We start from the raw sequence: 6,822 nt of genomic DNA, 5'->3' as shown, positions 1-6,822 counted from the left end.
GAATTCAAAAGCATCAATTCTTCAGCGATCAGCCTTCTTTATGGTCCAGCTCTCACTTCCATACATCACTAGTGGGAAAACCATGGCTTTAACTATAGAGAGCTTTGTTGGCAAGGTGATGTCTCTGCTTTTTAAGATGCTGTCTAGGTTTGTCATCGCTTTTCTCCCATGAAGCAGGCGTCTCTTAATTTCGTGGCTGCTGTCACCATCTGCAGTGATCATGGAGCCCAATAAAGTAAAATCTCTCACTGCCTCCATTTCTTCCCCTTATTTCTATTTGCCAGGAGGTGATGGGACCAGTGGCCATGATCTTCGTTTTTCACTGCCATTAAGTAGGTTCAATGATAAGGTTAAGGTTAGGGTAGAGGTTAGGGTTAGGGGTAGGGGTAGGGCAGCAGCTGAAGAACGAGCAAAAAGGTGTGTGTGTGTGCAGGGCAGCGGCGCGCGCAGTTTGATACATCTTTTAGATTTAGGGGGAGCTAGTCTCAAACGTTTGTTGGGGGAGACCTAGGGTTTTTTGGGGGGGAGTTATTTGTCCTGTCTTCACTCCAGAGCAGACTCCATTTGAGGATCTCTCCCTCATTACAGTCGATCAGGTATATGAAGACGAGCAGCAAAGTCAGTCCTCAGGGAATGTGCAGGCGACCTTGGAACGGACAGCTCACGGAAGAACCCCGACCAAACCTAAGAGGAGGCGTGTAGTGGTGATAGGGGATTCCCTTCTGAGGGGAACAGAAGCAGTGATCTGTGGGCCTGACAAGATGTCTCAGGAAGTGTGCTGTCTCCCTGGGGCTAAGATCCAAGATGTAACTGAACGACTGCAAGGAATCATAAAACCCACTGACAAATACCCCTTCCTCTTGGTTCATGTGGGAACCAATGACACTGGAAGCAATAGCCTCCAGAAGATCAAAAGAGACTACGAGGCTCTGGGCAGTCTGTGAGCACCTAGAAAGGAATGCTGTGATCACCAATAGTCAGCATGGATTTCTGAAAAATAAGTCATGTCAGACTAACCTGATCTCGTTTTTTGACAGAATTACAAGCCTGGTAGATGAAGGGAACGCAGTGGATGTAGCCTACCTTGATTTCAGCAAGGCATTTGACAAGGTGCCCCATGATATTCTTGTAAAGAAGCTGGTAAAATGCGGTCTTGACTATGCTACCACTCAGTGGATTTGTAACTGGCTGACTGACCGGACCCAAAGGGTGCTCATCAATGGTTCCTCTTCATCCTGGAGAAGAGTGACTAGTGGGGTGCCACAGGGTTCTGTCTTGGGCCCGGTCTTATTCAACATCTTTATCAATGACTTGGATGATGGACTCAAGGGCATCCTGATCAAATTTGCAGATGACATCAAACTGGGAGGGGTGGCTAACACCCCAGAGGACAGGATCACACTTCAAAACGACCTTGACAGATTAGAGAACTTCAAGATGAATTTTAACAGGGAGAAATGTAAAGTATTGCACTTGGGCAAAAAAAATGAGAGGCACAAATACAAGATGGGTGACACCTGGCTTGAGAGCAGTACATGTGAAAAGGATCTAGGAGTCTTGGTTGACCACAAACTTGACATGAGCCAACAGTGTGACGCGGCAGCTAAAAAAGCCAATGCAATTCTGGGCTGCATCAATAGGAGTATAGCATCTAGATCAAGGGAAGTTATACTGCCACTGTATTCTGCTCTGGTCAGACCTCACCTGGAGTACTGTGTCCAGTTCTGGGCACCACAGTTCAAGAAGGACACTGACAAACTGGAACGTGTCCAGAGGAGGGCAACCAAAATGGTCAAAGGCCTGGAAACGATGCCTTATGAGGAATGGCTAAGGGAGCTGGGCATGTTTAGCCTGGAGAAGAGGAGGTTAAGGGGTGATATGATAGCCATGTTCAAATATATAAAAGGATGTCACATAGAGGAGGGAGAAAGGTTGTTTTCTGCTGCTCCAGAGAAGCGGACACGGAGCAATGGATGCAAACTACAAGAAAGAAGATTCCACCTAAACATTAGGAAGAACTTCCTGACAGTAAGAGCTGTTCGACAGTGGAATTTGCTGCCAGGGAGTGTGGTGGAGTTTCCTTCTTTGGAGGTCTTTAAGCAGAGGCTTGACAACCATATGTCAGGAGTGCTCTGATGGTGTTTCCTGCTTGGCAGGGGGTTGGACTCGATGGCCCTTGTGGTCTCTTCCAACTCTATGATTCTATGATTCTATAAGCCCTCACCAGTGGTTGATTGTATGTAAATGGAGTTTTCCTCCACTCGTGTTTGAGCCGTGTTTGTTTCCTTGTCCTAAAGTTCTGGAGTAAACCAATAGGGGTGGGCATTGATCTTTCAATTTGTAGTGGCATCCAGTGTGAGACCAAAATCTGGTGTGCACACATCTATTCACTACTATGTCATAGTTGTGATGCCCAGCAGTGCCCCTACGCTCAGTGCCCAGAGCAGTGGGACCAATTGTGCTGCCTTAAATCCATCTCTGATACCAAGGAGCCAAGCAGGCTCCACAAAATAGGAGAGGGCACTTAGGGGAAATTGTGTTAATGACCCAAGCCATTCACATGTTCCACAAGTCAGCCCGGGCTTTGACAGGAGTACCAGTCATAGCCGCGAAATCACCCAGAGCCAAGTCAAAACCCTTTGGACCCATCAGCCTCAGAGGACCGTCCTCATAGGTCCCCCACCTCTGCTGAAGGGAAAAGATGCTGAAAGCCTGCATCTCAACAGGAGGTGAGCTGACCATGACAAGGGACTGATGTCAATATCCCCCACTTTCAGGTCACCCTCAGGCAGCTTCAGCTTAGAAAACTGGACATTTTTGCCTCTGGTACTTTTTACGATGCAGGCAGAAAACTAAAGAGAAAGAATGACAAAGCTGCAGAATGCATTTCAGTGGCCAGGAACAACTCCTCACGCCTGGAATACTGTACAACGATCTGTAATGCTTTCCCACTCCAGTCTTTAGTTAACAGGTTGATGACTTGTAGCAGTCTACCTTGATGTAAGCATGACAAGATAATGTTTTGTGACCTCATTCTGTGGCCTGATCACTGCACTGCCTGCAGAGTAAAACATGCAGTGGAAACAACTAGAACCTCAGAACAGGGGCAAGCGTAACAAACTGCCATCTTCAGTCAGTAAATACTGGAGAATCTGTCTATTTTTATTTCTCTCTGTTTCTCATTTTTTGCTGTCTTAATTCAGTTCTCCATATTTCCGGTGAGGGAACTGGGTACGTTTAGCCTGTTGAAGAGGAGATGTGATTTGGATAGCCAAATAACTGAAGGCACTTGGAGCTTTGCTCAGGAGGGGAGGACTCAGACCCATGGATTCAAATCAATACGTAAAAGAGACTCTGACTAAGCATTAGGAAGAACTTTCTGATGGTAAGAGCTGTTCAACAGCGGAATGGACTCTTTCGGAAGGTGGTTGACTCTCCTTCCTTGGAGGTTTTTAAGCAGAGGTTGGATGGCCATCCATCAGGGATTATTTAGCCGTGATTCCTGTATTGCAGGGGTTGGACTAGATGACCCTGGGTGAACCTTCCAACTCTACTGTTCTATGATTCTATTATTTCCACATCAGATTTAACTTTTCCCCATGAAAATTAATCAGTGTTTCCCTGTGAATTTCTCCAAATAATCTGTTTCAGTTTGCCTAATCTTTCAGAAAGTGCAGTTAGGTAGATTCACCATTCAAACTGAACCGAATTTCTCCCCCATTTCTATGGCTGGTATGAAGGATTTGCCCAACAACCCATAAAATAAACCAGACAGAGCGAGTCTTGGTCTTGACCTATGCACTGCAGTCTCCCAGGTCTCTTCCTGCTATATCCCAGGAGTACTTGGGCGACTGAGGGGTTTGCTTTTGGGGCTTTCAGCTTTCCTGAAGCCCAAGAGGCATTTAATGGAGAAGACATCTTGCAGCTCAGCTGTGCATCCCTCATTCTCCTTGCAATTGGCAGCTGGCTCCTGCTTTGCCAGGAGACATGGAAAAGGCAGGGCTGATTTCTCACCCCCAGGCTGCACTTGCTTTACCTGCTCTGTGTGAGACACCGAATTCTTCTGGGTGGTTCCCTCCCCCCACCAGGCCTCATACTAGAGGGGGCTTCCAAGGAGCATCTTGGATTTGGGAATCGCAGGCATATCTCTTGCCTGTCACTGTAGATGCTAATACATTCTGCCAAGCAAGCGCCACATTGTATTCTGCTGTCAGGGGGCACGGAAGGTGAGGAGAATAGCTCTAGGGGCCCAAATCCTGTTCCCTTCTGACTGCTGTCGCAGCCCTAAGCTATGATCAGATGGCAGATGGAGATGGTTCCTTTGGGGGAGAGAAGGGAGAAATGTGTCTTCCTCTCCATGCTTTCCCCAGAAGTCAACACAAGGGTTTTGCCTGGCTGCTCCATGAGTCGCTGAAGATTTACTAAGTTGACAGGCCATTGCCTTGAGCGCAAGTTCTCTGAGGCAGGCTGAAGCCACAGTATGTCTGATGAGGTTGTTCCCCGACAAACGGCAAGGCCTGTAGAGTCACCGAGCTAATTTGCTTCTGTCTTCATGGGACAAGAGAATCCACATCTTCCTGCAAAAGGGCAGATGTTTGACAAAAGTTACAAAAATGAAATGCGTTCAGTTCTCCAGTTCTCAAGGTGGCATCGAAACCCCACTTAGCCACAGTTATTTTACTTATACCCCCCCCTTCATCATATGATAGATAGGTAGAGCAACCTTTCTGAATAAGGGAGTCACTCCATCTCCCTGATCCATTTGGCTGCCCTTTACTGAACCTTTTCCAGCTCTACAAAACCCTTTTTGAGGTGAGGTCCCCAGAATTGTACACAAAATTCCAAATGTGGCTGCACCATAGATCTGTGATATATTTTTCTAAACCTGTTATACTTTTTTTTTGTTAGTTGCCTTGGGGGTTTTGAAAAGATGAGATATAAAAAAATAAAATGAAATAAAATAAAAGGAGATAGCAGGGATCAAACTTGGAAGCTTCTGCATGCAAAAGCTGAGCTGCAATTAAAAAAACCTATACTATTGATAGTGTATGCCAAGTCAGAAAGGCAGGAAAAAACACGACCCCTTTTAAATCTCCAAATATTTAGCTTACCTAAGCCAAGATGTTCAGGGTTTTTAAAATACCTCTAATTTAGGATATTAGAGTACTGTATTATTTTCTCTTGCGCAGCCAAGCAATTAAATCTTGGATGCACTTCAGTTTCTGGACCTGAACTCGACTTCTGGTACAGCAGGACGAAAGAGGAAGCAGGAGCTTCAGCTTTGATTGCAGAAGGGCTCAGGTTCAATCCTTAATGTTGATGGCACAAGGGGCAACGGCCTGGTGGAGAGAGCATTCTGGCAGCTGGGGAGCCACCACTAAAAAGGCCTGTTCTTTGTGTCACCACCCTCCACACCTCCCTCGGATGCCACACATGAAAAGGGGGCTCAGGCAATGAATCCAGGGTCCCGGTAGGGCCATGTGTAGATTCTGCCTCAATGATAACATGGCTGTTGATAAAAATTAACCAGTGGTGTCACCTTTCCTACATTCTGATCTGCAGAAGTAAATATGTCTTTAATTGCTTCCAGAACAAGAGCCGTGTGAGAGACAGCCTGCAAGGAGTTCCAGAGCTGCAGCATTCTGTGTGTTACAAGGACAGGAGGAGGATATGGACCAAACTGCATATTTTTAGGGCCATGCAATTCTGCCCCAACACATTGTTCCAGAAAGACAGGATTGACCCCATGCTCTGGAGGAGATGAAAGAAGCCCCCTCCTCCCCCTGACCCACAACTCCAACATCTGTCCAACTGAGCCAGCCTCAACATGCCGGGAATGGGCTGGGCTCCAGTGCACCCTCAGCAGAATCTCCTGCCAAATCAGATGCCGGCCGAAATCCAACCCGGAGGACCTCACCGGCGCCAAGAGCAGCTGTCCATCGCATAGGCAGGATTTGCAACAGAGGACTCTGCATTTCAGCATGTTTGGCAGAGATTCCTCCAGCTATTTTGAGATTAATAGTGCCATTAGTTTGCAAAGAAAACTTTCCACAGGTGGTTTTGTGTTTGTAAGGGTGAGGCTGTGATGCTGCGGCTTCTCCTTCACTTTCCTCCCTGTTTAGGGAATAAGGTGAGGAGGGCTGTTTTGATATTTGTGTTTCTCCCTGGAGTTTGGCATCCTACTTTATAGGAAGTAGGATGGTTGGCTTGTGAATGAGAGCCACCACAGTGTAAGAGTGGGACTCTGCAAGCCTAGGAACGAGCTCTGAGGAGAACTCGGGTTCAAATCCACACTCAGCCAGGAAGCTCACTGGGTGACTCGCCTCCTCTCAGTGTCACCGATCTCACTCCGTGCTGAAGTGGCTGCTTGGAGAAAAGGCAGCATGTAAATGTTATAAAAATGATTGATAAATTTGTATCTATTGTGGCTTGTTTTTCCTGAAACACTGTGTTGATTTTATATACCTAACAGAAATGGGTTTTTAATAACACCCTCTTAACGTAGCCCTTCCAACAAATTAGGAAATTGAAGGATCAACCAATTTCAGTGCTACATGTACTCATTCATACGTCTGATCCAAAATCTGAGAACCACAGAACTGTAGAGTTGGAAGGGAGAACCACAGTCATCTCGCCCAACTCCCGGCAGTGCAGGAATCTTTTGCCCAATGTGGGGCTCGAAGCAACAGCCCTGAGATGGAGAGTCTCATGCTTCACCAGCTGAGCTAACCCAGGTTTATTATTCTGTCCCATCTTTGCATCAGTCTGCATGTCTGACCTCCAAATGGACACTTCAACCCTGCAGTCTGGTGTTTGGGGAGC

The 6,822-nt window shown here is 46.7% G+C and overlaps 1 long non-coding RNA gene across 1 annotated transcript; it reads left to right on the top strand.

The window, feature by feature from the left end:
• The first annotated feature begins 216 nt into the window (after positions 1–216).
• LOC310685130 lies at positions 217–6,416 on the top strand. The gene is made up of 3 exons (XR_014515088.1): positions 217–349; positions 2,218–3,385; positions 5,591–6,416. It is a non-coding gene; the product is annotated as an uncharacterized lncRNA (long non-coding RNA).
• The last annotated feature ends 406 nt before the right edge of the window (positions 6,417–6,822 follow it).

The sequence above is a fragment of the Podarcis tiliguerta genome (genome assembly GCF_965153285.1).
Source record: "Podarcis tiliguerta genome assembly, chromosome: 9".
In the NCBI taxonomy this organism is placed as follows: domain Eukaryota; kingdom Metazoa; phylum Chordata; class Lepidosauria; order Squamata; family Lacertidae; genus Podarcis; species Podarcis tiliguerta.
This window is presented reverse-complemented; position numbering and strand designations above follow the sequence as displayed.